The following is a 20,210-nucleotide window of genomic DNA, read 5'->3' as shown; positions in this document are numbered from 1 at the left end:
CCACTTCCAACACAACTCTGCCAAGGTGCCTGGAAAGGTGGTGAAAGAGGGTCCAAGTGCTTGGGCCCCCACACTGCGACATGCATAGCAGACCAGGACAAACTCCTGGCTCCCAGCTGTGGCCTGGCTGTTGTGGCCACCTGGGGAGTGAATGAGTAGCCAGAACATCCTTCTGGCTCTCCCTCCATCTCTATTGCTCTGTCTTTGAAGTGAAGAAATCTGATATCAACACTGTGGTGTAACAAGTAAAGCTAAGCCTGCATGGTTGGCATCCCACTTGGGCACCTCTTCAATTCTCAGCTGATCCAGTTCCGATCCAGCTCCCTGATAATGCACCTGGGAGAGCAGCAGAGGATGGGACAAGCACTTGGGCTCCTGCACCCACATGGGAGACCCAGAAGCAGCTCCAGACTGCTGGGCTCAGCCTGGCAGAGCCCTGACACTTGCAGCCCATTTCGGGAGTGATCCAGCAGACAGAAGCTCTTTCCCTCTGTCTCTCCTCTCTCTGTAACCCTGCCTTTCAAATAAATATTTTTTTAATTAAACATAAAGATATCTTTAAAGCACACCCACACAAAATCAGGCATTATACTTAAAATCCTGCAGTGGCCTCCAAAGATACCTGGAACAAATCTTTACCTCCTTACCACAGCTTCTCCGACCCCCTCCCCACACCCGCCCAGCGCTATGCCCCAGGTCCACAGCAGCCTTCTGCGGTCCCGGGAAGGTCAAGCATTCTATGCTTGCTGTGTCCTCTGCCCAAAGTGCAGTTCACACCTCTTCAGGGAGCTGGCTCCTCCTCCCCCGGCTCCCAGGGCCTCAATGTCCCCTCCGAGGGCCTTCCCTCCCCAGATCCCACTCTCACAGCTTTACAGCTGCCTTGTCCTGGTCCTGACTGCAGGACAGCACCCAAGGCCAGGCCAACAAACATTGGAGAGGAGGAATGAAAGAAGCGGTCAGGTGTAAAGAGAATGCTTCCCACCGAGTTCAGAAGCCCAGGAGTCAGAAACTGTTCAGACTGTCCACCGGACAAGCGTGACAGAGGAAAATGACCAGAACCAAGCACTAAGTGCAGAGAGGGCCATCGGCGGGCGTGGCCTCCACCCTTTGGGAACCCGGAGAAGAAATCAATTCTTCAAAACAGAGGGACTCATAGGTGGCAGAAACAGAGAGGAAACCCAAAACTCTCCAAGTAAGGGGCTCTCCGAGGCGGACCACCTCTTCTCAAATCACAAGGGGCAGGGGAAGCATGGAACAGCAGATTTACAGGCAAGGAACTCATTTAAATCAAAATGTCATGAAATTAACTGAGCTCCAGTGAGCTGGAATACCATCTTTATCAGCTGATTTGAAGCTCATTCCTCAGACAGAAGTTACGTAAGGATGAAAGGCACCTGGGATCTCAACCATTCACTCAGCCACGGAGCAGCTCACTGCCTTCAGGTCTGGGACTGGTCTGTCACCACTGCGAGCCGGTGGCCTTCCACGACAGCGTGCCGGATGGGCTGAAGGTTGTCTTAAGACACCAAGTCAAGAATAAGACTGCCACAGCTGCCCAGTTCCACAAAGGGTGGACACGCACACTCTGCTGCCAGGCCAGGGCTAAGCCCTCTGCAAGCAGGAAGTCACTTAATCCTCTTTGTAACCTTAAGACAGAAGATCTAGAGGGAACTGAAACAAAGTGACCCAAGTGGTGGGGATCACCAGGCTGGGAAGCAAGTGGCCGAGCTGGATTTCAAAGCCGGGCAGCAAGCCCAAGCTCTCAGACCTCGCCATCCTGAGGCCTACATGCCTGGGACGCCCGGGAGAGGCGAACACCTGTGTCAGGTGGCCGGGTTGGGCTCTGGCAAACAGGTGAGCACTTTCAGGCCACTGAGGAGCAAACGACGCACACGCTGGGGAGGGGTGTACACAAGTAAACACACAGACACACTTGAGGGCGACCATTTAAAGCTACTCAGTGAAACAGAAGATTCTGGCACAATGCAGAAGACACGGCAGTGAAGATACCACTCCGTGGAACTGAAGAACCTAGGCGTTTTCTGCCTTTTGTGATTCTGCCTTAATGGCTTGGCTGGGGGCTGTGTGAACCTCAGGCCTGATAGTCTACGTGACACCCGGCAGGACACCTGGCAGGTCACATAGGCAGACCACTCCTCAGGAAGGAGGTACCTGGTGTTTGATAAGATTCACAGCCCAATAGCTTATCAATTTGTACTTTTTAAAAGTTGCTTGTTTCAAACCCACCAATAGAAGCCTGCTAAGTCATGACTGTATAATTAATAGCCTAAGATGTATAAGAACTGGGGGGCTTGGGCTCTCGGCCCCTTCCCTTGGCTCTTCTGGCTCGCGCTTCTTTTGTCCTCCTTGTGGATCCTTGCAGCCTCTGCTGCGGCTGCCCCTCCCCCGCCCAGCCATGCTGGGCTGGGGGAGGTCGCTGGGTTACCTAGGCTAACCTGAATAAACCACCTTTTTGCCTCAGCACTGACTTCAGGCTTGACGATTATCTGGGGGTTTCAAAAACCGGCACAACAGAACCTTCCAGGGAACGCACTCAGCCAAACACAACGCCTCTAGACGCACGTCTCTGACACTACACAGAGTTCCCCACCCAGCACAGGCAGGATCCGGAGACCGCAGTTAAGGGGTCACCTGACACAGCGCGTTTTTTGTCTTTTGAAGATTTACTCATTTGAAAGGTAGAGTTGCAGAGAGAAAGAGACAGACTCTTCCACTCGCTGGGTCACTTCCCAGATGGCAGAAACCACAGGACTGGGCAGGGCCAAAGCCTGAAGCCTGGTACTTTGTCCAGGCTTCCCATGTGAGCAGCAGGGGCTCCAAGCACTCGGGCTGTCCTCTGCTGCTTTCCCTGGTTCATCAACAGGCACAGCAACTGGGATGCAAAGCTGTGCCCCTATAGAATGCTGTACCTGCTGCCCCACAACAGACCCACTTTTTCTCAGTGGGAAAAAGTATCCCTGGGTTTCCAGTGAAATTGTCCTATCCAATCTGCACAAGATCTATCCCCAGGCTGCAGCCTGGGACCTGGAGAATCATCACCGATGACCTCGGCCTGCAACAATGTACCAACCGGGGGAGCAGCAGGCAACACTAACCCAGACCTGGACGCCACGCCCACCCTGTAAGGGGGAGCCAGGCAAGGAAACACTGTTACAGCCTGACCAAACAGGAGGCAGCAGTTTTCCCCCAACTCCCTTTACAAGAGAAGGACTGGGCTGAACATTAACAAGGTCATTTCCGGTCTTGGCAGGGTCTCTTTCCCCTTCAAAGCAACTGTGCACGGGGATATGGTCATTATTTTCAGATCCAGTAAAATACATCTGCCAAGAGCCTCCTACAGGGCCCAGGTGGCTGACAGGGAACAGGTGCATTTAGTACAGGAAGAACTCAACTTTTCACCTCAAACCTCCCGGGCGAGTCTGTCTGAGGTCACTCCAAGCGATACTGTGAGCCAGGACCTGGGAGAGGGTCCGCCTCCTAATATCCGAGCCCAGGACACTGCTGCCTCCTCCAAATTCGGGCTGTTTCATAAAATACAAAGTTGCTATGTTTCCATTTGTGAAACAAACTTTCTCCCTTCCTCTTCCCATCCTATCACACAGCTGCTGAGCCTTCAGGAGTCATCTGAGATCAGTTAACACAAAACACCCTGGTGAAACTCTAACAAGATGCAAAACAGAGGTTCTTGTTAGAATGAAGCCTCATTAGACTATGCAAGCTCTTTATAGCAAAGACATTCACCTCACTTGTATGTATTATCATTAGCACTAATTTTACAACTTTGAGATTACAAATTAGCATTTCCCTCTCCCCCCAAATATTAAAGTTTCCTACAGATTTATAAAAACTCACATTTTTTCAATTTGAAAAGCAGAGCTAGAGAGAAGAGAGAGATCTCTGACCTGCTCCTTTCCTCCCCCAATAGCCATAACAGCCAGGGCTGGGCCAAGCTGGAATCAGGAACCAGCAGCTCCATCCCCACCTTCCCACCTGGGTGCCAGGGACCCAAGCACCTGGGCCTCTTCCACAGCCTTCCCCAGGCACCTGAGCAGGGAGCTGGATCAGAAGCAAAGCAACAGGAGCTCAAATTGGCACCAAATGGGATGCCAATCTCATACTGCGGTTTGACCTGTGCCAAAGTACGGGTCCCACACCTCATACCTCTGATGCACCTGCGAAGATAACGAAAGAAAGACGCCTGAGGAGGCTCCTGGCTCCTGGCTTCTGGCCTTGCTCAGCCCTGGACACTGTGGCCATCTAACAAACAGTGCATGAAACAGATGTTTCTCCTTCTTTCTGTAGCTCTTTCAAATAGGTAAATAAGCTTTTTTAAGATTTTATTTATTAGGCCCGGCGCGGTGGCGCAGTGGTTAAGGTCCTCGCCTTGCACGCCCGGGATCCCATATAGGCACCAGTTCTAATCCCAGCAGCCCCGCTTCCCATCCAGCTCGCTGCCTGTGGCCCGGGAAAGCAGTTGAGGACGGCCCAAAGCCTTGGGACCCTGCACCTGCATGGGAGACCCGGAAGAGGCTCTTGGCTTCGGATTGGCTCAGTACTGGCTGTTGCGGCCACTTGGGGAGTGAATCATCGGACGAAAGATCTTCCTCTCTGTCTCTCCTCTCTGTATATATGCCTTTCCAATAAAAATAAAAATAAATCTTAAAAAAAGATTTTATTTATTCTTTTATTGGAAAGTGAGACCAGAGCTTAGCCGATCTGAGGCCAGGAGCCAGAAGATTCCTCTGGTTCTCCCACATGGGTGCAGGGTCCTAAGGCTTTGGGCTATCCTCGGCTGCTTTCCCAGGCTACAAGCAGGGAGCTGATGGGAAGAAGGGCAGCCAGGATCAGAACCAGTGTCCATATGGGATCCCTGCACATGCAAGGTGAGGATCTTAGCCACTAGGCTATTGCACCGGGTCCAATAACTAAATCTTTAAAAGAATAATAAGAAATAGTTCTAAAATTCTGGAGAAAAAAGTGGTTTCACTAAAAGTAAAACAAAAATCATTCCAAGATACTACAGAGAGGGGCCGGCACTTGTGCTATGGTATAGCAGGTAAAGTCGCTACAAGAGGCATTGACATACCATATGGGCACCAGTTCAAGTCCTGGCTGCTCCACTTCCCATCCAGCTCCCTGCTGAATCAGCTCAGCAAGGAGCAGAGGATGGCCAAGTCCTTGGGACCCTGCGCCCACATGGGAAACCCGGAAAAAGCTTCTGGCTCCTGGCTTAGCAGACATTTGGGTCAGTGAACCAGCGGATGGAAGACCTGTTTCTCCTCTGCAACTCCATAACAGGGCAGGAGGAACTCACTTGCTGTCAGAAAATCAACTGGGTCCAACACACACACACACACACACACACACACACACACACACACACAACACCCAGTCTCCACAACTTACATCATCTCATTCTGAGCCCAACCTCAACCAAAGAAAGGACCATTTGGGGAATTATCCTGTAAATTAGGACAGACCCCCTTTCTCCCCCTCCGCACACACTCCCCCTTTCCCACACCTTACAGCAACTCCCAGCAAGGGCTGCGGGGGTGGGGTGGGGTTGAGAGACCCCAGACCAGAGGTCACGTGTGACAGCAGCCTGCATGCCAGCCGGCCGCCCCTCCCCCTCGTGGCTCACTTGAGAGCTGTCCAATGGAAGCCGAATGCCAGGCGGCCATGCCATTTGAAACTGCCAGGTGGGCCCATCAGAGGCGCACCTCGCTGCCCTCAGCCAGCCTGCCCCAACCGCAGCTGTTCCACGTGCACCGAGGCATTCAGGGTGAGCCCGGGGACCCGCGGCCTGACACGTCAACCCGGGGGCCACACAGGCCTGGGCGTGCGGGAGGGCGCCCCTCGGTGGATGGCGCAGATCCTGCGTTCGGGGAGACACCCCACCCACCCCACCAACAGTGCCCCCCTAAACCCCGGGAAAACACACCCACAGGCGCCACCCATCCACCCACACCCCCGGCCCCGGCCACACCCCTGCGAACCCCTCCAGGCGAGCCGGAAGCGCACTGACAGCTCCGGGGACCCCCGGCCCCCGGCAAGGGAGGCCGCCCCACAACGGGCGCCGGACGTCGGAGGCGGCCCGGCCAAGAGGGGCGCCCGGAGAAACAAAACATTAAAAACAAAAATGCTAATTTCACAAATAAACCTGAGGTATTAGCCCTACATCCCTGCGCCCAGCGCCCGGCGCGCATCCTTCCCCACCCTCTTCCTCCCAGAGCCCCCAAACCCCAGAACCCCTCCAGTGGGTCCCCGCTATCGGCACGGCAGGCAGGAAGACGAGGGGCCAGCACTGTTTGGGGTGAAATAACCCAAAAGCAAAGCAGACCGCCCGTCCTCCGAGTCGCGGCTGGGGCGGGGGCGCGGCGGGAGGAGGCGGCGGCGGCTGAGGGGACCAGGCCCCCGCGCCCCGCGCCCCGCGCCCCGCGCCCCGCGCCCCGCGCCCCGCGCCCCGCGCCCCGCGCCCCGCGCCCCGCGCCCCGCGCCCCGCGCCCCGCGCCCCGCGCCCCGCGCCCCGCGCCCAGCCAGGCCCCGCTTCCGGGGTCCCCGGCTCCCCTCCCCCGCCGCCCGGCCCGTTAACGGCCGCGCACGGGCACGAGCAGGCGGCGGCGGCGCGCGCGCGGGCACGAGCAGGCGGCGGCGCGCACGAGCCCCTCCCCGGCGGCGCCCACCGCTACCTGAGGGGACGGCGCAGGCCGACTGCGGGACGCGGCGGCTCGGGGTGCCGGCGGCGGGGCCTGGCCTGGCTCGCAGCTTCCCTCCCGACCGGCGGCGGCGGCAGCGGCGGCCGTGCAGCCAGGGCGCCCGCCGCAGCGCCCTCTAGTGACGGGAGGCCGCGCCCGGCGCCTGGGACGCGCCGCCATTGGCTGCGCCGCCAGCGCCGGACCGGGGACCAGGCGACGCCACGTCGGGCCGGGGGCGGCGACCGGGGCGGGCTGGAGGACGGGCCGGGATGGGCGGCTGGGACGTGCGCCCCGGGGCCCCTCCGTGGGGCCCTGGAGCGACGGCCACGTCCCGGTGTGCGGAGCCGTCCGCTTGGTCCACCCAGTTCTGCGCACAGCCAGGCTTGGCACCTGTGTGGCCCTGCCGAGGCGTGGACCCGCCGGCCCTTAGGGGGTCTCAGCCAGCTGCCCCTTGGTCTACCCGGGAGGTTACAGGAGAGGGGCTGTAGGAGCCGCGGGAAGGTCGCTGTACCGGGGATGGGCAGTGGTCTGAGCAGGTGACTGCCATGCAGGTGCGGCAGGTGTGTACCCCCTCGGCTCTCGGGTGGAGCCTGGCACCTGGGTGGGAGGGAGAGGCCTCCATGGCAGATGAGACGTGCCTGAGCGATCCTGACGGGCCACCTGCTGTGGAGTAGGGGTGAGGCCGCCATGGGGAGCTGCGAGGTGACGTACCCCCAAGTTCTCTAAGAGGACCTAGGGCAGAGAAGGGGCGGAAGGGGAAGTCAGGAGGTGGCTCCTCCAGGGACCCTGCGATGCAGGCAGCTCTGAAGACCAGCAACTTCTTCTCTTACAACCCTGGGGGCTGGAAGGGCAAGACCAGGGCTGTGCTGGGACCCTCTGGTTGGCCTTGTTGCTTTCTCATGGTTTCCTCACATAACCTGTGTGTGTGTGACAGAATGAATCCAGGCTCTTTTCTTAGAAGGACATGAGTCCTCTTTGATGGGGACCCCACTCCAGGACTTCCTTTAGCCTTGGTGACCTCTCTCAAGTCCCCAACGCCACCTGCAGTCACCATGGCAACCAGAGCTTCCGCGTCAGGACCTGGACAGAGGTTGGCATTTCAGTCCATCATGCCAGCAAAGTCAAGGCCAGCTGGTGGGGCGAGGCTCATCATCTGGCCATGGCTCAAAGGGCTCCGCCAGCCTCGGAGACCCTCTTTGAAGGCCCCACCTTGGCCGGGCTCAGAGTGCTATTGCCTGCGGCTCCTCTGGGCATGTGTGTGTGTGTCCAGAACAGCGCCCAGCACCCTCAAAACACATCTCCAATGGGTGTCTCAGGGAACTCAGGAATAAAGTCTGAAAGGTGGGCAGGAGGGGTGGGGAAAGCAAGTTAAAGGCAGGTGGCTGTGAAGGCCAGCACTGGCAGGTGTCAGGGTCACCACGGAAGGAAGTGACGGAGTGGCACACCAAGAAGGCAGATGGGGTACTCCTGCAGGCATTGCAAGGTCGGGAAGGTAGATGTTTACTCTCCCAGTACAAGGAGAAGCTGAACCGGATTCTGCTGGCTTCCTGCGATTTCTGTAACAAACTAACAAGAATGTATTATCTTAGGGTTGGAGGGGTCAGAAGTACAAACAGCAGCAGACACCCGGCTGGGCTGGCGGGTCTGACCTGCAGGCTGTGGAAGAGCCTGTGCTGGCGCCTGTGGCAGCTCCTAGAGGCCACCTTACTCCTCGGCTCCCGGCCCCTTGCTCCATCTTCAGAGTCGGCCGGGACTGGCTGAGTCTGCCTACCAAGGCGCGTCTCTGCCTTTCCGTCTTAGTCATGTCTCCGTCTCTCCCGCCACCCTCTTTCCCCTGGATCGCACTGGACTCAACTGGCTCATCTTCACTGGTCCCCCTTCCCATATCCATCTCCAGAGCCCTGACTTAATTTCATCCTTTTCCTTGATAAGGAGATGTCACACAGGTTCCTGAGGTTAGGATGTTGACGTCTTTGGGGACTCATTATTCTGCCTGCAACAGGAAGCAATGTCCAGAAATACTCCCTGTTTATTTTATTTTTTTTACAGATTATTTGAAAAACAGGGAGATAGAAAAGACTGATCTTCTATCTACTGGTTTATTCCTGAAATAGCCATAATGGCCCAGACTGGGCCAGGCTGAGGACAAGCGCTTCCTCCAGTCTCCCATGCAGGTGCAGGGGCTCAAGGAGTTGTCTTGTCCTCTGGTGTTTGCCCAGGTGCATTAGTAGGGAGTTGAATTGGAAGTGGAGCAACCAAAACTCGAATCAGTGCCTATATGAGATGCTAGTGTTGAAGGCAGTGGCTTTACTTGCTGTGCCACAGCACTGGCCCTAAAAAAGCTGCTGTTTTGAAAAGGTAAATACGGGCCCGGCGCGGTGGCGCAAGTGGTTAAGTCCTCGCCTTGCAACCCCGGGATCCCATATGGGCGCCGGTTCTAATCCCGGCAGCCCCGCTTCCCTTCCAGCTCCCTGCTTGTGGCCTGGGAGAGCAGTGGAGGACGGCCCAAAGCTTTGGGACCCTGCACCCGCGTGGGAGACCCGGAAGAGGCTCCTGGCTTCGGATTGGCATAGTATCGGCCCGTTGCGCTCACTTGGGGAGTGAATCATCGGACGGAAGATCTTCCTCTCTCTCTCCTCTCTCTGTATATCCGCCTTTCCAATGAAAAAATAATAAAAATAAATCTTTAAAAAAAAAAAAAAAGAAAGAAAAGGTAAATAAATCTAAAGCAGAGGGATTGGCAGGCCTGGCACCATAGCCTAGCAGCTAAGGTTCTTGCCTTGAACCAAGATCCCATATGGGCACCGGTTTTAATCCCAGTGGCCCCACTTCCCATCCAGCTCCCTGTTTGTGACCTAGGAAAGCAGTCGAGGACGGCTCAAACTCTGGACCCTGCACCCATGTGGGAAACCAGGAAGAGGCTCCTGGCTTTGGATCAGCTTGGCTCTGACTATTGGCAGCTACTTGGGAAGTGAACCAGCGGATGGAAGATCTTCCTCTCTGTCTCTTCTCCTCTGTGTATATCTGCCTTTCCAATAAAAATCTCTTTTTTTTTTAATCGGTGGTATCATTGCGGCATGTGATGCCAGCATCCTATGTTCGAGTCCCAGCTGCGCTATTGCTTTTCTCTTCCTACTAACGCAGCTAGGAAAACAGTGGAAGAAGACCCAAGTCCTTGGGCCCCTGAACCCACATGGGAGACCTAGAAAAAGCTCCTGGCTCTTTGCTTTTTTGGCCTGGTGCAACCCTGGCCATTGTGGCCATCTAGGGAATGAACCACGAAATGGAGGATTCTCTGTCTTCTCTAACTCTGCCTTTCAAGTAAAATAATAAAGATAATAAAATAATAATCATAATAAAATCCCCCTCCTCTGCTCAGTGAAATAATCTTATTTTTTTTTAATCTGAAAAACACTATGTGCTACAAACAAACCAAGCTCAAGGTATAGTGGATCCCACAGCTGCCCGTCGGACACCTCTGTCGGAAACGAGGGGACTGAGCATCTGGCACAGCAGGTAGAGATGGTGCTCAGGGTTCTACATTCCGTACCGGATACCTGCGTTTGAGTCCCAGGTCTGCTCCCAATTCCAGCTTCCTGTTAGCACCCAGGGGAGGGGAGAAGGGGCAGCGTGTACTGGCTCGAGTGTTTTGGATCCCTGCCATCTCTGTGAGAGTTCCAGACTCCAGACGGAGCCCTTGGCACAGCCTCAGCTCTTGCAGGCACTGGGGAATTGAACCAAAGGGTAGAAACACAAACTCGCTCACTGTCTCTCTCTCCCTGCCTTACAAATAAAAAGTCATAAAGATTTGGATAGGCCTTGGCCTACGGTTTCATGGATGGTTATTCAGCTGCATTCGCAGCTGTTATGACAAAGCTACTGGCCGCTCCTGGGAGAGCTATCCATCCAAGGAAGCATCGCGAGCTGTGGCTGCCGTGGGTTGCGCTACGTGCGGTATCTCACCGTGACGCAGTCAGGCCGGTGGCACGCCTTGAACTGCAGCCGAGCCTGGGGGCTCTGCCGTCCTCACCTGCAGGACGGTGTGCGCAGGTCAGGTTGGGTCGGTTTGCTTCTCCCCTGGACACGGAGCGGAGTTTCTTAGAGTGTCCTCTGCAGGCACCCGATCGGAAATCGGGGTGATTTCTCCTCGCTCTGTGGGCGTCTCTAGCAACTGCTCCCGCTCCCTAGGCAAGGACTGTGATCTTTATGGTTTATGTACAAAGTTCTGGTAAGGTTCTCAACCGACACCGGCACGCACACTTTGCAAAAGTGGCTGATTTTTCACTTTATAGTGGCATGTTGTTTGCCCCAAGGGAAAAAGTGCTTCGTATTGTGATAAACGCCTCACTCTCTCATCCAAGGCCCTCACACGAACACCAAGAGCGCATTTAAGATGTCTAAAGTCAATAGCAAGGTGGCAGAAGGAATCTGGGAACCAGGGCTGACTCACTGCTTACCGGTCGTGGTGGCCCCAGGCAGATTCCTTTCAGAGCCTTGACTGGTGCATGATGGTAGCCCAGGCGCGGTGCGGGTTAGGAAACACGCTTGTCAGTGGCAGGCACTCAGCATCAAGGACTGTCCCCTAAGCAGTTACCCTTCTCTGATGAGTGGAGTAAAGCTCCCAGCAGCCATCTTTGGGATGGGGAGTACGCGTGTTCGCACACACACACACACCAGGTGCACTCCTCAGACGTTCCTGGGAATGCTGCTTGAGAAACAGTCCCTGAATGTGGATGCGAGGTACATTGAGGTACAAGAATAATCACTTGAGGGTAGCAGGTGAACACATAAGCAAAGGCCTCCTACTGTCGCTCTCTCCCAGAGAGCTTTGACAAATGGCTTGTGAAGAACTCCACCCAGGGCTGCTTGCTTGCCCTTCATCTTCAAGGTGCAGCTAAGTGCAAACTACCTCCTGATCGTTATAGAAGGCAAAAGACTGGAACTGGGCCCAGCATGGTGGCCTAGCAGCTAAAGGCCTCACCTTGAACACACCAGGGTCCCATATGGGCACCGGTTGTAATCCTGACAGCCCCGCTTCCCATCCAGCTCCCTGCTTGTGACCTGGGAAAACAGTCAAGGACAGACCAAAGCCTTGGGACCCTGCACCTGCATGGAAGACCCAGAAACAAGTTCCTGGCTTCTGGCTCCAGATCAGCACAGCACGGGCTGTTGCGGACACTTGGGCAGTAAATCATCGGACAGAAGATATTTCTGTCTGTCTCTCCTCCTCTCTGTATATCTGACTTTGCAATAAAAATAAATAAATCTTAAAAAAAAAAAAAAAGACTGGAACTATCCAAGAAAAAAGGACATACTGGCGAACAATAGGAAGACTTTTTTGCGGGGCGGGGGTTGTGGTGGGGAGCAGTAAGGCAGATATGCAGAGAGGAGGAGAGACAAGAGAAAAAAATCTTTCCCCCAAATTGGCAGCAACAGCCAGAGCTGAGCCAATCAGGAGCCAGGAGTTTCTTCCAGGTCTCCCATGCAAGTACAGGGTCCCAAGGATTTGACTGTCCTCCACTGCTTTCCCAGACCACGAGCATGAGAAGTAGAGCAGATGGGGGCACAAACCAGCATCTATATGGAATCCTGGCAGATGCATGGCAAGGATTTAGCAACTGGGTTATGGCTCTGGGCCTTCTCCCGCCCCCCAGTAATTCTTAGAAGCAGTGCTGCATTGCAGGCCTGGGAGAAGCGAGGCTTAGCTCCTGCGATGGGTTTCTTTAGGTCTCTACCTGGCCTGGACGCTAAATTTCAGGCTACAACATATCACACAGTTCTCTGCTTACACTTGGGGAGCTGGCACATTTAGTATACAGAATAAGGAGCTTCATTCCCAGGCAGCTCCTGGTCTAGGGCCAGTGCCCTGCCTGGCTTCCCTGTCCCAAGTGTCTGTACCAACTCCATTTCGCACATGTTCCGTCTTGCACTCAGCACCTGCTTCTATGTCTCATCTTTTCTTCAGCCTCCAGCCTCTGGAACTCATGTCTGGGACATGGCTAGAACCCAGGGACCTCATGCATCAGCCTAACAAATACAAATGCCAGCTGTTATTTGGGGCAGCGTGCCAGATGCCACGATGCACCAGCAGTAGTGCCTACGTGTATGACAGTTAGAATTAACGTGTGAATGAAGACTGCTCCAGGTGTGGGCTTGAGAGCACTCTGCACAATATGCCAAGGGTATAAAAGCATGGGCTAAGGCAACCAAATCTTGCTGTGTTAATGTATGCGCTTACAGAGACGTCTAAATGACAAACTCCATGAAATCAGAAGATTGCCACTCAGTCTGCCAATTAAAACCTACTCTCTGTCTTAATTTAAATCAACTATCATGGGGCTCCTTTAATGCAAGTAATCAACAATATTATGCATTTTTTTTTAACAGACTCAAGGATCATCCATTTCACTCAGCGGTGTACGTCACTTGGCAGGGAGCCAAGGATATCAGGAAATGTGTCAAAACCATAAATTAAAAAGAATGCCTGAGTCCTCCCCTGGGTGACCGCAGTACTGGCTCCAAGAACACACCCGTTGCAAAATGCGCTTGACACAGACCCGCCCCAGCTGCCCTGCTCCCTGGGCGTGCATGGCCTCTGGCAAAATTTCACATCCGTGGCTTTTAAAGACATCCGCAAACAGGAATGGAGGCAGCGGAATGCTAGGTCAAAATCGTGATGGCCTGGTTGTGCTGTAAATGTCAGGTATGAATTTTTTAAAAGATTGATTTATTTTAACTTCAAAGACAGTTGGAGAGACACACAGAGACAGAGCTTTCATTCTGACCTTTCATAATGAGGCCCGAAAAGCAAGCACTTATTAAGGATTATGCACGCTGCTGTGCTTAAGCGGGCAGCGCAGGAGAAGCAGTCACCTCCGGAGGAAATGGAGCAGAGACAGACAGGATCAGAGCAGAGGCTGACAAACAATAACAAAGGCAGAGCCGGCCGGAAAGTCCACTAGCAGATGGCCTAGGCCAGGGAGCACGCCCAGGAGGCTCATGCTAGGATTGTTTACAAACAAAAACAGGCTTGCTGCCGTGGGGGTTTGCTCCAATCTAGCAGTCAAAGACATTTGACCCATGAGGGTGGTTAAAAGAATTTTTTTTTCCTTTAGGATTTATTTCTTTTTATTGGAAAGCCAGATATACAGAAAGATCTTCCGTGCACTGGTTTGATTCCCAAGTGGCCACAATGGCTGGAGCTGAGCTAATCTGAAGCCAGGAGCCAGGAGCTACTTCTGGGTCTCCCATGCAGTACAGGGTTCCAAGGCCATCCTTAGCTGCAAGCTGAGGTACAAGCAGAAAGCTGGAAGGGAAATGGAGCAGCCAGGATACAGACCAACACCCTTATGGGATCTCAGTGCATGCAAGGGGAAGACTTTAGCTACTAGGCTACTGTGCCGGGCCCCTTTAAGTGAGTTCTTGACAAACAGTTATCAAAGCTCGAGGATCTGTTCAGGTTAAAATGTTCATTCTGGGGCCCGGCACGGACCCCGTCAACTTCCTGCCAACGGACAGAAGATCTGCCTCTGTCTCTCCTCCTGTTTGTCTATCTGACTTTCCAATAAAAATAAAATTTAAAAAAAGAAAATGTTCATTCTGGAGCCCATGTTGTGGCTTAGCGAGCTTAGCTGCTTGCTACAACAACAGCATCCCTATGGGCACCTGTTCTCAACCCAGCAGCTGTACTTGTGGTCCAGCTCCCTGCAATGTGCCCGGAAAGCCACCGCGGTTCCCCCAGGGAGGTTCCTCCAGGGACGTCTGTTCCTGTTTCTACTGTTTCCCTGTGTTATGTGCTCTCCCTCCCCGACCTTCTCTCGCCAAAAATAATAGAATACAGTGTTCAAAATCTGGGGTGGGTGAGAAGACCTTTGTGTAAATATAACCGGTTTATATTCTTAATCTCTTAAAATATTCCGGCCCTCCGTGAATGCCAGTTGTTGATTTGGAAAAGTATAGTTCCATGGCAGACTACTAGCGACACCCTGTGGCTAATTCTTATAACTGCAATCACAGTTCACATGTTGACATTTTTTTTTTTGTTTAGGAGCTGTAGGCTGTACTTTGGTGCTATTCAAAGCTTTATTTTTTTCTTTTAAGATAATGATGGAATCATCGGTTCTTATCCAGAAAAGTCCAAGGAAGTCCCATGTGCGATGTAGACGCTGAGTAACTGTCTCTGACCTGGTAGAGACAGGGCTCAGAGCACCAGATGGCTCGCTCTCCCTCCTTCCTTCCCTCCCTTTCTTTTTCTTTAAGCCTGGGTCATGGGCAGTGGTATAAGTCTGGTGCAGATTAAAAAGCAGTGTTGCTCAGCAGTGTCAGTTCCCCATCACTGGGTTTAGAGGAAGTGGAAGGCTACGCAATGATCCAGAACAAGCCGTACTCGTCCGTGTAGTCTGAGGTTCTCACAGCCACAATCAACGTGACTGGGGGGCTTCGCAGCACTGACGTTAGGTGAGGGAGCTGCCGTGCAAGGCACCGCGAGGACAGAGCAGCTGCCGTGCAAGGCACCGCGAGGAGAACAGAATCGCCTTCTCCAGCTCATTGGTGGGTGTCATATGTGGTCTGTTTCTGATTATTCTAAACATTTGATGGTCTTTCACAATTGGTCCAAGCTCACTGGCTACCCCATGTAGTAGGCAGATGTGAGTCTGATAAGCCACAGAAGCATTCATAGCACCCCAGGGGGACTGCCTGCCATTGTTATCTACTTCAAAGTCTATTTTTGGGGCCTGGCACAATAGCCTGGTGGCTGAATCCTTGCCTTGCATATGCCAGGATCTCCCATATGGGCACCAATCTATGTCCCGGCTGCTCCACTTCCCATCCAGCTCTCTGCTAATGGCCTGGGAAAGCAGCAAAATGGTGGCCCAACTGCTTGGGCCCCTACCACTCATTTAGGAGACCCAGTTGAAGCTCCTGGCTTTGCCCTGTCCCAGCGCTGGCCATTGTGGCCACTTGCAGAATTAACTCTATAAGTCTCTGCAACTCTGCCTTTCAAAACAAATAAGTACATCTTTAAAAAAAAAATAGAGAGCCTTTTTTTGGGCAAGGCTGCAGTTCCTGCCAGGATAGGAGGTGCACTAAGTCACGCTGGGCCAAGCACCCACAGGTGTACACTGGGAAGCAACCCGCTAGGGGAACTGGAGAACTCCTATGTCTTGACGCAGTCTCTGCAGGTGAGTGCAACAGTCAAGACTAGCAGCAGTCTAGACCGGGCCAGGTTATAGTACATCCCTGCACATGAGTGGGTCGGCTCTGGGGGTGGGCCAGGCTGGACCACATTCCTGCACATGAGTGGGTCGGCCCTGGGGGTGGGCCAGGCTGGACCAGTTCGTAACACCCACTGGCGGATGTGAGAACCAGGACAAGGTGCAAGACAGGCCAGGTTGGGTGGCAAAACTAGCCAGTTCCCATTAGGGCCGGGACTAGGGGCAATCCAGGTTGGTTAGGCTGCAGCACCCACCAGGATGAGCTGGAACTGGGGCAGGCCAGACCAGGCTACAGCAACCTCTGGCAAATGCCAAGGTGAAGTGGGCCATGCCAAACTGGGTTGCAAACCCACCAGCACACGTAAGACCTCGGGATGGGGGAGTGGCAAGCTCTGTAGGGGAAGCAAAGAATCCCCCGCTGGATCAGGGCTCCTGTTGGTGAGTGTGAGAACTGGCACAGGGTACAGACCAGGCTAGGCAGGGTTGCAATACCCGTTGGCCTGCATGTGAGCTGGGATAGGAGAACCAGGCTGGGCTAACCAATTGTATCCACTGGTCCATGCATGAGCCAGAGTAAGGGCAGGCTGGTCAGGCTTTGCTGCAGCATCAGCTGGCAAGTGCTGGGGATGGGGGGCAAGTCCTGTCAAGCTAGACTGCAGAACCACCTGGGAAGTGCAAGATTTGGGGCTGGGAGTGGGCCCAAGAGAGAAACTGCGCATCTCTCCTGATGGGCTACAGCTCCCACCAGTGAGCGTGAGAACCAGGACTGGGGGTAGACCTTGCTATGCAGGCAGTAGCACTCACCAGTGTAAGTGAGGGCTGGACAGTGGGGTCGGTTGGGCTGGGCTAGGCTGCAGCATCCATTGGTATGTACAAAAGCCAAATGGGATACGGGATAGACTGGACCAGTCTGCTGTACATACCATCATGCATAGGAGCCACGGCGGGGGACGGGACTGGTGGGGACTATCAGGGGTCACTCTGACTGGGCTGAAATTCCCACTATGATGGGTAGGATCGGGTTGGGCCATAGCATCCATTGGTTTGTGTAGGAGATGGGTCTGGTGGTTGAACTGACCTAGCAACTACAACCACCAGTATGTGTGTAGGTTGATGTGGGTGACAGACTCAGCCAGACCCCATACTGCATAGTACACACAGGAGTTAACTAAACAGCTGGACTCAGAACTCCAACCATGCGGAGAATCACAGTATCTGTGCTCTGACAGTGGAGTGGATGTGTCAGAACTGGCCCTCTGCAGTTGCTGAAGACAGTACAGTGGACAGCATGCCCAGATGCACATGGTGGCTATGGCAGTCCACTGGGGTCTGCAGAGGACATCGGGTACCATAGTACAGGACAGAGGGCAAAACAAATTGGACAACTCTCCCAGCCAAGTGTTGACAGCAGATATTTGGATGAATGAGGACTCTGAAGTAGACTGTCAGCCAATGGACCGTGGAAGGATTTCCTAGGCCTTGCAGCAATGGAAACCAACAGCACTTCAGAACTATTGAGATGCTTGAGCAGAACCCGCAGAGCATGCTCCACTTTGGGGATCCTGGGATGACATCAGGTGACTGTCCCCCATCCCTGGTACTGATGCAGTTAGGATGCTGGGTGTGGCCCTCTCCCCTTCTCTCCCCCGGCCCCAGACACAGAAAGAGGAAGAGGAGGTGGGAAGCAATGGTGTCATCCACGTTCCCCTATTCCCGAACCCTTTCCGCTGTAATCAGTGGTCCACACGGTATGCATCCTTCTCAACTATATAAACATCATCAAAAATAAGGCTTTTTAAAGAGCATTCTTGTGCGCCTTGGTTGACATACAGAAAAGATAAAGGGAACTGTGGAGTATGCCAGCTTGCTGTACAGCAGCGCTGGCTTCTGTAAGAGAAAGTGACCAGTGCAGAGAGGGACACAGGCAGACCTACGGCACTGCAGGTTTCAGAACTGTATTTCCAGCCTAAGCGGGAGGCCTGGGGCATTCATGTGGGCGTCCGGGTCACAGCCACGTGCTGGCCTCTATGCAAGGTGTTTGAGCCGGCGTCTGATACCACAGCAGGTGAATGTTCTCAGCCTGACCATGAGCTCCAGAAGCGCTCCGGAACCTTGAGTGTGTGATGCACGCAAACACACTCCCGGCAATAACCAGAAGAACACCCAGAGCGATGAGGGTCAGACCAAGGTACACGATTCTGCTTTCCAAGACTCCAATGGTGACTGCCGTTCCAGTGGCCAGAGTCAATAAGCCCAGGCCCATGAGGATGAGGGGCCCCTGGTATCGGACGTGAAGGGGCTTCTGCACCATGGTTCTTGGTGGCCGTATCCTCCAGGCACGAGGCTGCGCGTTCCCATCCATGGCGTGGATTTGCTGGGGATGTCACGGTAAGAACAATCCTGGTTACAGGTTAGACAGAGAAAAGAGGGACCAGAAAACTCCTTTCTCACTTGGGCTCACATTGTGTTTAAATGCAACTCAGAACCTTTGCCTGAAAGTGAGGAGAGATCATTATGTATTTAGCCTAATGTTCTCTTTTTTAGAAAGAGTTTTGTTGTTGTTGTTCTTTGTTTTTCTTTTATTGGAAAGGTAGATTTCCAGAGAGAGACAGAGATCTTTCATCCACTGGCTCATTCCCCAAGTGGCTGCAGTGGCCGGAACTGAGCTGATCCAAAGCCAGGAGCCAGAAGCCTCTTCTGGATCTCCCTCGTGGGTGCAGGGCTCAAAGATTTGGGCTGACCTCGACTGCTTTCCCAGGCCACAGGTTGGGAGTTGGATGGGAAGTGGAGCAGCTGGGATCAGAACCAGCACCCACATGGGATCCCGGCAGATGCAAGGTGAGGACTTTAGCCACTAGATTATCATGTTGGGCCCTAGCCCAATATTCTAAAGTCACAACAAAAAGTTGGCATCAGGACGAGAATGCTGGCATAGCAAGTAAATCTGATCTGCCTTCCCAATAAAAGTAAATAAATATTTTTAAAGTGGGTAGGGGAAATGACATTCTGGCATTTTTTCCTTCGCAAACAATCCTCAAAACCGTAAGAAACTGTGCCATAAGTTCCTACGACAAAGCCACGGTTAGCTGCCTCCTGATACCGGGGTGTAACATGGACCCCCTGGATTAGCCTCCAGTGTAGGGAACCCCAGGGAGACTTCAGGACAGCAGTTCTGTTCTAAAATTAATAGAATGGTGGTTCTATTACCACCCCCCCCCCAAGTTTAACTAGCTTTTCAGTGGCAAAAGATTTTACCATCAAATTCTTCCTAGCCATGCATTATCATGGAAGCCTCATATGAAATTAACACATACTCTCTAGTATAAGTCAGCCCTGTATTACAAAACACACACAGAGCCAGCAGAGAGAGGCTATGCCAGGCACAGACACATGGCTTAGCATGATGAACTTACAGTGGAATGCACTCATCAAACGTGAAATTGTTGCCTTTGAGATAAATCTTTTCAAGTCAGAGTCTGAAAAAAAGAAAAAGCTCATATGAGGATTTTGCATGCAGGCTGCTTTCAAAGACTCTTAGAGAACAGAATTGATGGAATACGTTTATTATGGCCCGGTGGCTGAAACGCCAGTTGGGACACCTGCACTCCATATTGCAGTGCCCTGGTTCACGTCCTACCAGTGCCTCTGGGAGGCTCGAGTGTTTGAGTCTCTGTTGCCCACATGCTGAGCATTGTGGAAGAGCCAATAAGCTACCACCTGTAGGACTGGCATGGGTTCCTGGTCCGGCTGCTCCACTGCCAGTCCAGCTCCCTGCTAACTCACCTAGGAAAGCAGCAGAGGATGGCCCACGTGCTTGAGTCCCTGTACCCACGTGGGAGATCCGGCAGAGGCTCCAGGCTCTTGGCTTCAAGCTGGCCCAGCCCCCTGTTTAGGTCGTTTGGGGAGTGAACCAGGATTCTGATAGTCTGTCCAGATCTCCCATGAGGGTGTGGGGACCCAAGCACTTGGGCCATCCTCTGTTACTTTCCCAGATCCGTTAGGGAGCTGGAAGGAACGTAGACAAGTCAGGTATGGAGCCAGCACTCACACGGAATGCAGGTGTGCAAGCAGAGGTTTCACCCACTGGGCCACAATGCTGGCCCCCAAACATTCTTAATTTGATATGTGCATGTTAAATAAAATGAATATTTGAAACAAATGAGCACCATTTAAAAACACATTCTGTCTTTACTTATACTCTGTGTAAAATAATCTTCCAAGTGGGGCTGGCATGATGGCTCTACTGGTTAATCCTCTACCTTCAAGGGCTGGAATGCCA

The 20,210-nt window shown here is 53.4% G+C and overlaps 1 protein-coding gene across 1 annotated transcript in view; it reads right to left on the bottom strand.

The window, feature by feature from the left end:
• ZC3H7A (zinc finger CCCH-type containing 7A) overlaps positions 1-6,780 on the bottom strand; it is a 41,139-nt gene extending 34,359 nt beyond the window's left edge. Inside the window, exon 1 of the mRNA XM_040973323.1 lies at positions 6,711-6,780. The gene's annotated coding sequence lies outside the window, so the exon portion shown is untranslated. The remainder of the gene's footprint in view (positions 1-6,710) is intronic.
• Between the last annotated feature and the right edge of the window lie 13,430 nt (positions 6,781-20,210).

The sequence above is a fragment of the Ochotona curzoniae genome, unplaced genomic scaffold, assembly GCF_017591425.1.
Source record: "Ochotona curzoniae isolate NIBS_2020 unplaced genomic scaffold, NIBS_Ocur_1.0 contig_2321, whole genome shotgun sequence".
Classification (NCBI taxonomy): Eukaryota; Metazoa; Chordata; class Mammalia; order Lagomorpha; family Ochotonidae; genus Ochotona; species Ochotona curzoniae.
This window is presented reverse-complemented; position numbering and strand designations above follow the sequence as displayed.